Source organism: Podarcis cretensis (assembly GCF_951804945.1).
Source record: "Podarcis cretensis genome assembly, chromosome: 10".
Lineage (NCBI taxonomy): Eukaryota > Metazoa > Chordata > Lepidosauria > Squamata > Lacertidae > Podarcis > Podarcis cretensis.
The window spans coordinates 16,793,881-16,808,866 of record NC_137179.1 but is presented as its reverse complement, the minus strand read 5'-3'; the positions used below and the strand labels follow the sequence as shown (position 1 = coordinate 16,808,866).

Here is a 14,986-nt window from a genome sequence, read left to right as displayed (position 1 = left end):
ATTTGTGGGTTTTGTACAGGCATCTGGTTGACCACTTTGAGAGCAGGATGCTGGACTGCATTGACCTGATCCAGCAGAGCTCTTCTTATGTTTTTATGTAGTCCTTCCAGCTTAGGCTGAAAGCACCCGGACCAAATCTAGATTCCAGTGTGGATGCCCATAGCTTCAGCCTGGCCCTGACGGACACCAGAAAGAAACAGTTCAGTAGCAGTACAGTTGTAGAGAACAAGGTTGTTGTGCATCCTACTTTGCAGAGGAAGTCATCCTCTTTTTGAGGGCTGTCAGAGGACGGTCCTCTGTTTGAAGGCATCCTCTGTTGAAAGAGTTGCCTAGTCAAAGAACCCTAAGAAAGGAGAGCACAAGGGAACTTGAAGTTGCCCATCACCAATTTGCCCTTGGACAGCAGACGGAGCAGGCACACAGGTTTTGTAAGCACAGTCTTCGCACCCATGGTGAATGTATTTCTATTCAAGCAGTAATAATTATTTCTAAATTTGCATCTGTACATATAAATCAGCATATGCAAATGTTTATGTAAATCTGTGCCTCTTATTTTTGGCAAACGATCAACATCTCTCCGGTACTGATTTTTGTCAGTTGTCTTTTCAGTAGAAGGTGGAATAATATCTTCCTGGTTATGTGGTCTGAAATACTGATGCTTGTCTGTCCATATTAAGCTGTAGCCTAGATCCTCTCCCTTTCATGTCACCCCCCGCCTTGTGCCTTTAATGCCGTAAGTAGGTCACCAAAGATCTAAACGCTGTTATTTCCATTTCTCCCTATTACATCTGGCAGTGGCTGGAATGCTTGTATTTGCAAAGCAACACATCAGAGCCAGGCCAGTGGTGTTTGCTCAAAATGAATGATTCCCCCTCCCCGGTTTTCCCCTTAGTGCTATGTCGGCAAATAATAAATAAGTAAAAATGATTAACTGTTATCATGATTCTCAGAAGAAAGCAGGTCTTGCCTTGCTATCAGTTCTGATGTTCAAGGCATTGTGCAGCCATGAGACACAGAGCAATCCATTGCCATGCAAAATTAGACAGTTGACTTCAATGCCAAAAAAAGTCACATACACATTAGACACATCCCCTATCACAGCTGAATAGGGTGGACCTCTCTCTCTCTCTCTCTCTCTCTCTCTCTCTCTCTCTCTCTCTCTCTCTGGTTTTTCAGATTAAAAATTTACAGTCACATAGCCAACATACAACATAAAAACAAGATTCCAAGGCATCTCTTGGACTTTCCTCCTCCCCTTCGTGGGTCCTATTGTTAATCATTTCCTCCTGCATCTTTCATAATAATCCAAATCTTTTATCTCCCCATTGTATCCAAAATTCACCATTAAACTACAAGTGATATTCCAATCCTACTAATGATTTTAACTGTTTGCAATGGTCTTTAAGATAAGTTATAAATTTCCCCCATTCCTTATTAAAATTTTGGTCTTCCTGGTTTCTGATTCTTCCGGTCATTTTAGCCATTTTGGCATAGTCCATCAACTTGATCTTCTTCTCTGGTCAGGACTCTATCTTCTTTCCATCTCTGGGCCAATAACATCCCTGCAGCTGTGGTCGCATACATAAACAGGGGGTGGACCCTTACAACGCACCACCCTTACAATGCACCATATTATTTTCCATATATTAATTTAAAGGCATAGATGCAAATTTAGAAAGAGTTAGAATACATCCCACTGCCATGCACAAGGTGGAGACCCATTGATCCGTATGCCTGGTCAGACTGCTGCCCGACTGCTCACTGTTGATATAGCAGAGAGAAACAAGAGTAATTCTGATTTGCTAGATGTAGTCATAAATAGAACTGGGATTTGACCTAATCTGGACCAGGAGAGCTCAATATTACCTCACAATTCTCATTATTTGCAGACTCACCAGCTAGACAAGACCCCTGACTACATTTCTGCTTCCAGTGCACAGTAGGACTGAATTTTTATATTTTGTGGGAATTTTCAGCAAAGCCCAGAATCAAGAGTTTGGCTGATACTGGCCTGTGCATATGTTTCTTATTGAATTCAACTGCCTTGCCAAGCTACAGCTACCTTCTGTATTAAAAGCAATTTGATCTGAGTGAGTAACAAGGGGTTTTGTCATTTGGCCAGACTTGTGAATTCCTTGGCCAAATGAATACATGGTTTATCAAGAGCAGAATTGATTCTGGGGCTGTAGAAGAGAAGCAAGAAACCCGAATACAGTGGTACCTCGGGTTAAGTACTAAATTCATTCCAGAAGTCCATACTTAAACTAAAACTGTTCTTAACCTGAAGCACCACTTTAGCTAATGGGGCCTCCTGCTGCTGCCGCGCCGCCGGAGCCTGATTTCTGTTCTTATCCTGAAGCAAAGTTCTAAACCTGAAGCACTATTTCTGGGTTAGCGGAGTCTGTAACCTGAAGCGTATGTAACCTGAAGTGTATGTAACCCGAGGTACCACTGTACAAAAAAGGGAGTTGCAATAGCATTCTGTCTTGTAGCTGTAGTTTAGTATAGGTGCTTAAATGTCACAGGTAAAGTCACAATACTTAGAATCATAAAATTATAAAGTTGGAAGGGACCCCAAGAGTTATTCAGTCCAACTTCCTGCGAACTTTAAAGTTTTAAAGAATGTACAGATTTTTCTAGATGATGCTTAGGCTCCATACGCACTATATATTTAAAGCTCCTGCAGCCAATTGGAAGCCGCAGAACCCATATCAGACATTTGGATTCCAAAGAACATTTGCAAACTGGAACACTCACTTCCGGGTTTACGGTGTTTGGGAGCCAAAACATTCAGCTCGCAAGGCACGCAACTTCCGAGGGACGACTGTATATTAATTTTTAGACTAATGCCGGTGTATTCCATGTCTCCCCTTACATTCAAAGCAAGGTTCAGTCACACCCCCCAAAAAACATTATGGTAATTTGCTTGCGGCTTTAAGGTTCCATACAATTTCTTCTTCTATGTAAGGGGTGATGATGGGTGGCAGATCAAGCCCTGTATAGTTGCATATATGAGAAACCCTGTGCTGTAAAAATTATGCAAAGCTGACAGTTGATTTTCGTAACGAAAGGAGGGCCTGTGCGCAATTAACTTGCTGAAGGAATTACACAGACAATTATCTTATATTTGGGGTAATGAGGAAATGCCAGCTTTCTAAATTGATGTCTTGGAGAGAGTAAACAGCTACTTCCAGCCTGAACCTCATTTATAAAATGGATTGTATTTGGAAGTGCAATACATTTTGAAGGATAATGGATACCCTCCGGGGCACCCGCTAATTTAAAATGTGTCTATAGTTAAAAGCTTCCTTTTAAAAGGGCAATGTTGACACAATGGACATATCCTCTCATGGGCACCAGATGAATGTTAATTGCTATAGGCTGACAAGGCAACTCTTCAGAGAGTGTGTTGCTCTACCTGTGCTAATGCTAACTCTAATAGCCAAAGAAGAAGTGCCATATCTCTCAGCCACAAATATGCAAAACACACATGTGTGTCATCTGGTGCAGCGGAGCTGAAATGAATTTTCTCCCCACGATTTTCTGTGAATTTCAATGCCTGTTCTCTGAATCCTTGGTGAATGTTGTCTAGTTACTTAAAACTGCGCGAGGGAAGCCTTTTCCAGGCCAATGTCATATATTTATTTATTACGTTTCTATACCCACTTCCCCCCAAAAGGAGCCCAGGGCAGCGAAACTACGCAAGGGATAAAACAATAGAAGCAGACTGTGAATGATCTCAAGTAAAAACAAAATAAAATGGCTAGTTGAAAAAGGAAGGTCAGAAAGCATCAAAAGAGCTATATAAGAGGTGCCTCCAGCATAAGTGAATAATCATAGAGGATTATGCAGAATTATGTGGAAATAATTGCTCCCGCTAACAGCGAACTCAGGTGGTGTTAGTGATGACGTAGCTAAAACAGGCCCCTTTGAAGCACAAGAAGATATCCAGCTGCTTGGGGGAACCTTGCAGTTTGCAGAAGTACAAAAAACTTTAAGATAATAAAATATTAGGCAGCAAAATATAAAACAAATATGATCCAATGAGGACTGAGCATGCTTGCTCCTAGCTGAGGAATGTTGAGCTACATAGCAGATAAAAAAGATGGGAATGAATGGAACGGCATGTTCTAGAGGAGTGCATTGCTGGCTGGAGGCTAGAGATGGGGAAGAAATTATTCAAGAATGCAAAGTAAGTAAACTCACCTTTAAATAAGAACAGAAAATAATATGCGAACTGAAAAGCCACTGTCCTTTGAAAGTCACACTTCCCTGAATTCTGCGCTGCTGTTCTCCAGCCAAGTAGCGGGTATAGAACTGCATTTAATCAGGTAAAATCTGCATAGAATTGCACATAGTGATGACGATAGTATCAAAGGTGCATTGCATTAGGAGAAATTTCTTGCAAAAATGTGCGCATTAGGCAAAAGTGCATTAGAATTAGAAGAAGCGCATGCTAAAATGATGCTGAATTTTCACAAGGGCTTAGAAAGAAAAATCACAAAGAAATGTGGAGATACAGAGAACCAAACTAAAGATTGGGAAGACGAGGAACCAAAAATGTCAGTTTTCTAGCATTCCTGCTAGAAGGTCAGGATCCAACGCAATATTTCGTTGCAGGGCCCACTTGTAATGCTAAAATCAGTAGCTTATCTAAGTGAAAAGGCAGTGAAGCAACTGAAGGGTAAACAGGTTAGTGCAGGAAGACTTCAGGAGCTGCATCTGAGTCTATGTGCATCCAGGCCTCTGAGTTCTCTTCAGATGCAGATGGGAAATGCAACATTGGTGCCTGTGAGTGGCAGGTGGGCTGTGTGTCTTTTAGTGCCTGTTGGTTGTTAGCATCCCAAATGTATCCATTCAATAACAGCAGATCTTTGGAAGTCCAGCTGCTCTTAATTTGAATGAATACCTCCCTGAAACAAACAAGAACCTCCTTCAATTGCAACTTTAAAGTGCTCTGCTGCACTTAAGGAGCAGCAGCTAAAGGAGGTATGTGAATCTATGGATCAGGCAGAGGGCCTTCTCAGTAGTGGCGCCCTCCTTCCCATCAGATGTCAAAGAAATAAACAACTATCGGACTTTTAGAAGATGTCTGAAGGCAGCCCTGTTTAGGGAAGCTTTTAATATTGGATGAATCATTGTATTTTAATATTCTGCTGGAAGCTGCCCAGAGTGGCTGGGGAAACCCAGCCAGATGGGCGGGGTATAAATAACAACAACAACAACAACAATAAATTATTATTATTATTATTATTATTATTATTATTAATCCTTTCAGCATTCTTAGCATAGTGGTGGAAAATTTTGAGTTGTCCGTGCTGGGTGGGCGAGGCAGGCAGAATTTGGAGCACAGATTTAACTAGATTTATTGTCTTATTCTAAAGATAAGCTCTCCGTTCTCAAGTGGGGCAAGTCTAACACCTATCTGTCAAAAATATTATTGGCACTGAAACAAATCAGTACTAACAGGGTAGCTGTGGTGTGTGAGGGGACAAGGCAGCAGTGGCCAACTTGGCTCTCTCCTGACCTTGCCCCACTGCTACCTTGCCCTGGTAATGCAGAGGGAAAGGACAAGAAAGGGTTAAGTTAGGTGTACTGGTTAATTGGTTGCTTGTCCTGCACCTGGCACCTAGTTAATCATGTTAGAGTGAGTCAGCAAGCATGTGAGAGTGACTCAGTACGATCTGAAGTCTAAATGCACTTGTGTTTGAAACTGGTTTGCTCTGGGCTACAGCCTAGTATGGGTTGGAATGCTGCAAGAAACTGTATGCTGTTGGAAAGACTGTACTATGACTGTATGTAACTGCTAAGCTTTAAAACTGCACTGTACCCTACTTAGAACTGTCTAGTACAGTGGTACCTCGGGTTACATACGCTTCAGGTTGCATACGCTTCAGGTTACACACTCCGCTAACCCAGAAATAGTATCTTGGGTTAAGAACTTTGCTTCAGGATAAGAACAGAAATCGGGCTCCGGCGGTGCGGTGGCAGCGCGAGGCCCCATTAGCTAAAGTGGTGCTTCAGGTTAAGAACAGTTTCAGGTTAAGAACGGACCTCCGGAACAAATTAAGTACTTAACCCGAGGTACCACTGTATTTTTCTGTTCCATTGGCACATTCCGCTGGCACACTGAATGGGCACTCTGCACATGCTCCATCATGCCCCTCACCCCATTTTCATCTCGGCGAAGGGCATTGCTCTCGTTGGTGGGGCAGTGGGTTCTTGATGCCACCCAGGCCAATTATCTAGTTACCAAACATAGCTTTACCCCCTTGAGTTGTTATGTTCACTTTTCCAGCTGCTGCATCACAAATTTGCATTGCATTTTTTTTTTACAAAGGTAAAGTCCAAGGTAAGCAGAGGACAAGGTGTCACCATCCTATTAAGACCAGGGCAGTTGATACAGTCACTTCTGGTGAAGGACAAGATGCCTTCTCTCCCATTCTGACCTGGGGAGCTGGACCTTACTCCAGTGTAGCAGCAGAACAGCATTCTGCACTTCATTGGAGGGCAGCAGACTAGTTGGTTACCGGGGCGAACATTATTCTGTCCTCCAATAACTTCATGTATCTCCCTGTCCCTTGGCATGTGCTGCCTGAGGCATTCTGCCTAACAGTAGGGCCGGCTGTGGTCTTTCAAGACGTCTCACACTGTTCACCAGGCATGTTTTACGACAGGAGGAAGCAATCCATCTCAGTCAGCCCCTCAAGTGTTGTTACAAATGGATTAAGGCAGGGATTGGTGGCTCAGTGGTACAACAAAACATTTAAGCAGGGTGCGAAAATGTCTTGGGTCTGCAGTGCCCACAGTAGTAGATCTCTGAAGTAAACGACTGTTCAGGCTGAACGTTGATTTCAAACCAAGCCCACTTTCTCCTGTTCTTCCTCCTGTGCAACGTCTATCTAAAGACGGTCAAAAATCAAAGGCAATGCCGTTGATCCAAGGAGATTCTGACAAATGTAACAGATTATGATACTTTCCTCACAGAGAGTGACTGGATTAAAGGATTGATTTTTTTCCTGTTTTTTTTTCTTTTCCTTTTTCTCTCCCTTCCTCCTTGTACTCAAAAAATTGGTATCTTTCTTACAGGAGGAAATTGCTTCTCAAGTCTGAGGTTGTGGAGGTAGAGATGCCATTCTTGAGCATGACTTGGATAGTTCAGAGAGGGAATGGAGAGCCAGCGTGGTGTAGTGGTTAAGAGCGGTAGTCTCGTAATCTGGGGAACCGGGTTCGCGTCTCCGCTCCTCCATATGCAGCTGCTGGGTGACCTTGGGCCAGTCACACTTCTCTGAAGTCTCTCAGCCCCACTCACCCCACAGAGTGTTTGTTGTGGGGGAGGAAGGGAAAGGAGAATGTTAGCCGCTTTGAGACTCCCTAGGGTAGTGATAAAGTGGGATATCAAATCCAAACTCCTCTTCTTCTTTCAACGCTAGACCAAAACATCTTAATGTCTGAGGCAGGTTTGCAGTTTTAAAAATTTTGCACCTATGGAGGCATTTCAAGCAAAATTCTATCGGTGTTTATTGGGGATCCCCCCCTGTGTATGTAATATAGCTGTCCGCTTAGAAGTTGGACAACCACCCGTTAACACACAGTTGTGGATTCTAAAGATACACTACTGGTTAAAACTTATTTTTTTCCCCGGCCGGTTTGGCTCCCTTAACACTCTTAGACACCTTTCATTCTACCTGGAAGGCTTCCCTGTTTGAAAAGATAAGAAGCTTGGGATTCTCCCCACAGATATTGATAGCGGCAGGATATGAGAGAGCCAGAAGTCAAGTGCTCCAACGCATTAGGGACATAGAGCTGCAATGTCATATGGGCAAAATGGATAAATATGCCACAATTAGAGACTTTGGGAGAGGGTTCTCACCCGCAAATTATCTGGCTGATTTACAAATACCTAAGTACAGACACTCCTTTACCCTGGCCAGATTTAACGTTCTGCCCTCTGCCCTGCTGTTAGGCAGATACGAGGGCAAACCATATGAATATTTTGTTTTTTGTTTTTTTAAAATAATTTTTATTCGTTTTTCAAACACATAATAAAAACAGAACAACAGAAAAACAGAGACTTCCGGTCGGCGCCAGCGTTTAATGGCGGTCCGAGCCTCAAGCTCCGAGGCAGGACTGCTTCGCTAGTTCGGGTCTTACCCGCTACGGCAAGCGGGGGACCCCTAAAATCACAGGCGAGGAGCCTGTGAACAAAGGAGATTCGGTGGGCACCTTTTGCGCCCCCCGGCACTGTGAAGGAGCCTTTTTAAAGGCTTCTGAGCGGCATCGGGGCAAGCGCGGTGCTGAGAGTCGTCACCCAGCTAGCGGAGTGAAGCCGCGTCGCCATGAACGGAGAGTGCCGATTCCTTCCTGTAACTGGAAATTGACTACAACACCCGTGAGTAAGATTGGAAATTGACGGGACATTAAAACAAGAAATTTGGCTGAAAACGGGAAAGGCATAAATTAAGGAAGTCTGCCTCCCCGGAGCTGCAGGAGAAACAAAGCAACGAAAAATCAAGCTGCATTTGAAGGGAACTTTTCTCTTTTTTTTAAGCTGTCAAACTGACATCGGACTAAAATTCCCCCCCGACAGGCAGGAGAAGGGGGGAAGGGATTGAGACATTCTTAACCTGCTGGAAAATTATTGGGAAAATAAGACCTTCCACTGTCAAACCCCCCCAGGACGGGCTGCCCAAACAAGACACCGGGATATGAACTGTCAAACTCTTTAAAGTGGGGGCTTGCTTGTAACAAAGTTACTGGAACTTAGATTTTACCCTGTTGCATTTTGGCTATATAGAAGACAGAGACTTTGTGGTTTGGACATTGGAGTTTAATGGCTACTGTTATACTTTCCTGCTTCTTTGTCTTTTCCCTGCCATTTGGATACAACTGAATGCTCCCTCTAGAGGGTCTTAAGTGAAACTGTTGCATTAGGAGAAGTAACAGTGGGATTTTCCACTTGGAAACTAACTCTGTGAAAACGACCTTGAGGATATGAGTGGCCCTACAGAAGAGATAGTAACAAGGCTTAAAGCAAAACAATCTCACAAGAAAAGGGGCTCCATATCAGGAACTGTACCAGCTGCACAGGAAAAAACAGCAGCTTCTATGGATCCTATGACACAGGCACTCCTTAAAATAAATCAATCTCTGGAAGCATTGACAAAGCTATCGACAGAGAACTCCAAAAAATTAACAGATTTGACAACAAGACTAGATGTTAATACAGCTAGTGTAAAGTCTAACACAGATTCTATAAATAGATTAATCCAGGAGAGCTCTGAAACACGAAAGATTGCAGAAAGTGCAAAAACCACGGCTGAGGAGACAAGGGAAAAGTTTGGGCCTATTATTAAAAAAGTTAATGAGCATGATGCAGCCCTCTCCTTATTGGAACTTCAGAGGAAAGAGAAGAATTTAAAACTTAGATTGGTTCCTGAAGGGGAAGGGGAAAACCTTGTGGAATTCCTCACAGAGAACTTTGCAGCCTTTTGGCATGAGGAATGGGCGGAAGATGAAGAATTTGAGATAACAACAGCCTTCCGGCTGGGCAGGAGACAGGACAAGAAACCAAGGGATTGTATAATTACACTGAGATCAAAAGAAGAAAGAGATAAAATACTGAACTTGCATTATCAAAAGGCACTGGTGTTCCAAAACTGTCAAATACAGATTTTTAAGGACATTCCCAAATATATTTTAGAGGTGAGGACCTACTATAAGAGCCTAGCAGACCTGTTGAAGAAAAATACCATACCATTCAGATGGGAGTTCCCACAAGGACTATCCTTTAACTTTAAAGGAAGAAAGATCAAAATAAAAACAATCCAGGACAAAGAACAATTTCTGGAGAGATACTTAGAGGATTTGCAGAAAGGAACTGCAGAGGAGAAAGAACCACCTGATATAGCAAATCTATCATTTGGACTTTTACCACCACCATCGGAGGAAGAACAGAAGCTTGGAGCAGTTGGAGGAACAGCTACTTAAACACAAAATGTCTCTGCAACTTCTTAGTTGGAACTGTAATGGCTTGAACCTTCCTCGAAAAAGACGACAAGTTTTTCACATTTTGAAGAGAGAACAATTAGATATAATATGTTTGCAAGAAACCCATATTGCCAGGATACACAGGAAATTATTGACAAATAAGAGACTTGGTCAAGAATTTATTTCATCAGACAAAGTGAAGAAAAGAGGTGTGGTGATCTATGCAAAGGAAAAATTGGCCCCAAAATTGATATTTAAAGATGAACAAGGAAGATACCTGGCAATTGAAATACAAATTCAAGGAGAAAAAATCTTGATTGTTGGAGTATATGCCCCAAATGAGGGGAAGGCTGAATTCTTTAAGAAGTTGCATGAGACACTAGTTGATTTCATAGACTATAAAATCGTAATGATGGGGGATATGAATGGAGTTGTCTCAACAAACATGGATAAGGCACAGAGACAAGTGATCTCAAAAGAAGGGAGACTACCAAAGATCTTTTTTGAAATGACTGAAACTATGGACTTGATTGATATTTGGAGAACAAGGAATCCTCTAGAGAGAGAGGGAACTTTCTTCTCTGAGGCAAAAATGACATGGACAAGAATAGACCAAATTTGGATTTCTAGCAGTCTGGCGTCAAGAACAAAAAAAGTAGAAATATGCCCAAAAACTTGCTCCGACCATAATGCGGTGAAGATGGAGATGAAACTAACAACAACTGGATCCTTTAGATGGAGAATGAATGACACCCTATTTAAGGATGAAGAGACTCACAAGAAGGCCCTTAAAACATTAAAAGATTATTTTGAGATTAACAGGAAAACAGATGTGGAGAAAAGAATAATTTGGGACGCAAGCAAAGCCGTGATGCGAGGTTTCCTAATTCAACAGAACTCTATAAAGAGGAAGCAACAGAATGAGAGGAAGGAAAAAATCCTAGAAAAAATAAAAGAAGGAGAGAAGAAATTGAGGTCCAAACCAAAGTCTCATGAGATTCTGAGAGAAATAAAGTTTTATCAGATGCAGTACATGGAGCTCATGAACCAACAAATAGAATGGAAGATAAAGCAAATGAGACAAAGAACCTTCGAATCAGCGGACAAATGTGGGAAACTTCTGTCATGGCAATTGAAAAAAAGGCAGAAAATGAACACGGTAACCAGTTTAGAAATGGATGGAAAAATTATCCACAAACCTAATGAGATAAACAATTGCTTTCAAAGCTTTTTTAAGAAATTGTATGCACAAGGGCCAATTAATGAACAAGAAATAGAAGAATTCATCAGAAAATACGGCCTACCAAAAATTCCAGAACAAAGTAAAAGGACTCTAAATGAGGAAATAACAGAACAAGAAATAGAGGGTGCCATCCAAAATATGAAATTGGGAAAATCACCAGGACCAGATGGCCTGACGGCTAAATACTACAAGATGCTGAAAGAATGCTTAATACAACCATTGAAGGAAGTTTGCAATGAAATCCTGAAGGGGAAAAAGGCACCTGAATCGTGGAAAGAGGCTTTCATCTCACTTATACCGAAGACAGAAGCTGAGAAGAACCAGGTTAGAAACTACCGCCCTATATCTTTACTCAATGTGGATTACAAAATTTTTGCAGACATTTTGGCAAAAAGATTGAAAAGAGTGTTGATAGATGAGATTCATAAGGACCAAACAGGCTTTCTCCCAGGGAGATATATGTCAGACAATGTGAGGAACATTATAGACATTTTGGAGTTGTTAGATGTTGACATTAATAGGAAAGCAGTTTTGATTTTTGTAGATGCGGAGAAAGCCTTTGACAATATCTGTTGGACTTTTATGAAAAAGAATCTCCAAGGGATGGGGGTAGGTCAAGGTTTTGAAAACGGTATAGGTGCAATATATTCCCAACAAAAGGCCAAGTTAATTGTAAACAATGTGGTAACAGAAGAAATACCCATAGAAAAAGGTACACGGCAGGGATGCCCAATATCCCCTTTGCTTTTTATATCAGTCCTGGAGGTCTTGTTAAACATGATTAGAAAGGACCAGTTGGTTAAAGGAGTTCAGGTCGGAGTTAGACATTACAAGTTAAGAGCATTTGCAGATGATCTAGTATTGACCTTGCAACAGCCAGACACTAGTACTAAAAGAGTATTAGAACTAATTGAAATATTTGGTCGAGTAGCAGGTTTTAAATTGAACAAACAAAAAACGAAAGTGTTGGAAAAAAACTTAACAATGGAAGAAAGAGAGAGTTTTCAGAATGAAACAGGCTTGGAAATAACAAAAAGGGTAAAATACCTGGGGTTAAACTTAACATCCAAGAATGTGAATTTATTTAAGGATAATTATGAAAAAACTTGGGCAGAGGTAAAGAAAGATCTGGAAATATGGTCAAGGTTGAAACTTTCCTTGTTAGGCCGAATTGCTACTATTAAGATGAATGTATTGCCTAGAATGCTGTTTTTATTCCAGACGCTGCAGATTTTGGACAAGATGGATTGTTTCAAGAAGTGGCAGAAAGACATATCAAAATTTGTCTGGCAGGGCAAAAAGCCCAGAATTAAATTTAAGATTTTAACTGATGCAAAGGATAGAGGGGGGTTTGCCCTGCCGGACTTAAGACTCTATTATGAATCGGCAGCTTTCTGCTGGTTAAAACACTGGCTACTTCTTGAGAACACTGACATTTTGGACCTGGAAGGGTATGACAACAACTTTGGTTGGCATGCATACTTATGGTATGACAAGGTAAAGGTGTATAAAAGTTTTAAAAACCATATTGTAAGGAAAGCATTGTATAATGTTTGGATTAGATATAAAGATCTGCTGGAAAGTAAAACCCCCAGGTGGGTGTCACCAATGGAAGCTAGGGAAGTTAAAAAGCTTAATATGGACTCTAAATGGCCAAAATATTATGAGATTTTAGAATATGATGGTGAAAGGGTGAAACTGCAGAGTTATGAGAAATTAAAGCCTAAGGTTCGAGATTGGTTGCATTACCATCAGATAAATGAAACATTTAAACAGGACAGGAAAATAGGATTTCAGAAAGAGAAGTCAAAATTAGAAACAGAACTGTTGGAATCCAATACTAAGAACTTATCAAAAATGTACAACTTGCTGTTGAAATGGAATACACAGGATGAAACGGTGAAATCAGCAATGATTAAATGGGCACAAGATATTGGTCATGATATTATGTTTGCTGACTGGGAACAGTTATGGACCACCGGTATCAAATTTACTGCATGTAATGCTTTAAAAGAAAATATTATGAAAATGATCTATCGGTGGTACATGACCCCAGTCAAGCTTGCAAAAATTTACCATTTGCCTAATAATAAGTGTTGGAAATGTAATGAGACTGAAGGCACCTTCTACCACCTTTGGTGGACCTGCCCAAAGGTTAAAGCTTTCTGGGAAATGATCTATAATGAAATTAAGAAGGTCCTTAAGTGGACTTTTCCTAAGAAACCAGAGGCTTTCCTTTTGGGCATGGTTGGCCAAGTGGTGTTAAGGAAGGATAGGATTTTTTTTATGTACGCCACAACAGCAGCAAGAATTCTACTGGCAAAGTATTGGAAGACGCAAGAACTACCTACTCTGGAAGAATGGCAAACAAAGGTGATTGACTTTATGGGACTGGCCGAGATGACGGGCAGAATCCGTGACCAGGGGAAAGAGACAGTGGAAGAGGACTGGAAGAAATTTAAAATATATCTTTAAAACAATTGTAAAATTGAGGAATGTTAAGATGTCAGGGGGTAAGAGGTAAAGAATTGCAGCAGTAATCAAAAAAAAACCTAAAGGAACTTTTATGAAAGGGAATTAAGATAATGGACCTAAGGGTTGCTAAAGAACCATTAAACAAGGATGCAGGGATGGGGAGGTATGGGGAAGTCAAAAGAAAGAAGGGTATGAAACGATGAGTTGGAAATTGTGTTGTTTTGTGTTGCTTTTGTTATCTGTTTGAAAAACGAATAAAAATTATTATAAAAAAAAGACAAACAGAAGAAAAACAAGAAAATCAAAGCACACAAAACAATTAAACCAATATAACTTCAAAATCGTCGTTTCATACCCTTCTTTCTTTTGACTTCCCCATACCTCCCCATCCCTGCATCCTTGTTTAGTGATTCTTTAGCAACCCTTTAGTCAATTGTCTTAATTCCCTTTCATAAAATTTCCTTTAGTTTTTTAGTTACTGCTGCAATTCTCTACCTCTTACCCCCTGACATCTTAACATTCCTCAATTTTGCAATAGTTTTTGAGATATATTTTAAATTTCTTCCAGTCCTCTTCCACTGTCTCCTTCCCCTGGTCGAGGGCAAACCATATGAGTCACGTGTTTGCCCATGTGGCTCATCGGAAGTGGAAACAAGTTTGCATGTACTGCTGCACTGTAGTTATTACGAGGATCTACGCCTGACCTTTATTGTCCCAGTTCTACAAAAGCCTAAAAATGAGCCAGAACTCCAATGTATGAGAGCCTTGGTAGAAGATAAGGTTCCTGAGATCACGATCAATGTTGCTAAATTTTGTGTAGCCACTATTAGGCGCAGGAAACAAGAGCTTTCCAATGTCAACATGCAGGCAAAGGCAAATACTTAATTTTATTCATGCTGTCTAATTTTAAATTGCTGTTATGGCCTAATCTGTATTGAAATTGTCCTTTGTTTTTTCCGATGTGATGCTTCGCTGACTAGCTGTACGAGTTAATCTGGTCTGTGACCGTTTAATAAAATGAATGAATGAATGTCTGAGGCAGAGCAGCAAATGCACCTCTTCAAGTCAGAGGGTCTATGATAGTGTTGCTGGAAGCAGAGCTAGTGTATTTGTCCCCTGCAATTTTGTTCTTCATCAGAGTGGGGAACCCAAGCCTCACATTCCCCTCATGTGAGAACGGCATACTAGACTAGATAGACCATTGACCTGGTCCAGCAGGCTCTTATGATGTTCTTATGCGACGTAGAGAGGGTCTGTGTCTGAGTTTCCCTTCCCTAG

At 41.2% G+C, this 14,986-nt stretch overlaps 1 protein-coding gene across 2 annotated transcripts in view; it reads left to right on the top strand.

Annotated features, from left to right (window-relative positions):
- The window catches only part of PTPRO (protein tyrosine phosphatase receptor type O), a 149,956-nt gene that overhangs the window by 41,792 nt on the left and 93,178 nt on the right, over positions 1-14,986 (top strand). The window lies entirely within an intron of this gene.